Raw genomic sequence first — 2,444 nt, 5'->3', positions numbered from 1 at the left:
CACATGAGTTAATTGCATCCAATTGTCTGTTGATGTGGAAATTCGAATTTTCTCAATTTAATCAAGGCAAAATCAAATTGAGAATTTCTTATTGCATTTTTCAACATTTTCCTCTATGGTTGGGCAAAAAGAGGAAATTAGCCATGATAGGTAATAATATTTGATGGATTTTGGATATTATTAGTTGATGGAATATGTCAAAGTTCATTTTAGGTGCTCCATATGCCATATGCATGGTCACCTTAAGAGAATGTGCCCCAAGGAGTTTCTTGCTAGCGAAGACATTGTGGAAGGGAGGATAGTAGCTAACAAACATGAAGACTATTTGGCAAAGGTGGTAAAAGGAACAATGGACAATAAGTCTTTTCTAAAGGTAGGTTAATTTCTAAGAAACCTACTTCCAATATTGTTGATAAGATTTTACAAGAAACATTTAGAGTTAAAGCGGTTCTTGCTAGTGCTCAATAAAGAATAAATGGAGAAATGAAGTTAGATATATTAACAAATATATATTTATAAATTTATTTAATTTTAACTTTTTATATTATTAAATAAATAAAGAAATTTCAATTTTTTTAGTATTATGGTATATCTTCTTGAAATAATTAATATAAATACAATAATTTTTTTATATAGTAAAAAAATTAAAATATATTATATTTTTTGAATTATGATTTTGGAAAAATTATAATGATAAATTTAAAATAAATTATTTAAATAAAAAAATAATATTGTATTTTATTAACTTTTTATATAAACATAAAGCTACACATTATAACTATATAATACATATTTCAAATGACAATTTTTAAAAACACACACACACATATATATATATATTGCTAACATAGTCATATTTAACATAAAAGATCAATTTAGTTTTTATCATTAAAATTTATATATAAATTAATTAATTTTTCATTGATAACATAGTCATATTTAACGTAAAAGATCAATTTAGTTTTTATCATTAAAATTTATATATAAATTAATTAATTTTTCATTGATAACATAGTCATATTTAACATAAAAGATAAATTTAGTTTTTATAAGAAATATTACTTAATAAAAAAACATACCTAGAAAAAAATGAATAATTTACTAAATCTTATTTTTCTTGACACTTACTATCAATATCATTTGGACACTCTAGGTATGGAGCCACAAATGTTTTCTTCCCATTACTCTTTAATAAATTTGGTGATCTTATCCATCATCCTCCAATTTGAGAAAGGATTTGGCAAGGGATTATATGTTTGTGTCAATGATGTTGTCTCGATATTATTAGAAAAAAAGAAAAAAATAGAGAAAATTGGGTTTTCCTACTTATTAATTCATTCTTTGTATATTTTGTATAGTGGGATAAACATGCCATCTTCCTCATATCATATTGTTTGAGTAAATGCAACTTTCTCTACTTAATGTAGGAGTGCTCCCAGGACACTTTTGAATTATCATTGTTTATGTGACTGTGTGTAGCATTGAATATCAAAATGTGTTATCTATTTTCTCTATCCAATACCCTAAACACTTATGAATGACATATTAGTCATTGTAAGGTAGAAATTGTTCATAGTTATTCTAAATCTCAAGGTCTTATATTTAACAAATTACAAATATAATTTTTTATTTTATAAAAAGGTCATTTTTAATAAAATTATCATTAAATTTATACTATAAAAATATTTAAATTTTGAATTGTTATATTAAATTATAAATAATATCTAATTAAAAATAAAATTAATAATTAAAATTTTATATAATTCAAATAATAATTTAATGGATTCATAATATGAAAATATTTACAAGTTAAATTATTGTTTATATTTATATCAATATATTCATATTGATGTATTAAAATATTTATTTAAGTGACAATTAACATTATTATTTTTTTCTATAATTTATGATGTTAGATCTTAGACTTTTGTGATCCATGTTGATAATGAGATAGTCTTTAGAAATTCTCTTAGATCTGTTACAGAATCGGTTAACCCTAAAGACATGAAAGGGGTGAACATGCGGAGAAATCTAAACACCATGTCTACATCGAGGATTCTAGGGTCATCGCTAGGGTTGATCACTTCCATCATAGGAAGTTAAGAGAGACCATTGAGATTGAGAAGCATGCAATCAATATCAACAGGAATTAAGTAGGAGCTGGAGTTTTGCCCTATCTTCTTGATTGTCTTTTTATTTTATTTATTTATTTTCGCTCTCCAATCATTTTTTACTTTCTTAATTCATTATTCTCCAATAGATTAATATATATTAATAATATTTAAAAGTAATATTAAACTTATTTTTATAATTAATATACATATATAAATTCTCATTCTATTATTAAATATTAATTTAATTTAATTAAAAAATAATAATATTCCAATTCTTCTTTTAAAAAAACTAATTCCTAACTGCTATTTCATAATGACTTATTCTTACTT

The sequence above is a fragment of the Pinus tabuliformis genome, chromosome 7 (genome assembly GCF_031772625.1).
Source record: "Pinus tabuliformis cultivar Carrire ecotype Pingquan chromosome 7, CPIR1, whole genome shotgun sequence".
Taxonomy (NCBI): domain Eukaryota; kingdom Viridiplantae; phylum Streptophyta; class Pinopsida; order Pinales; family Pinaceae; genus Pinus; species Pinus tabuliformis.
Note: the sequence above shows the minus strand (reverse complement) of the source record.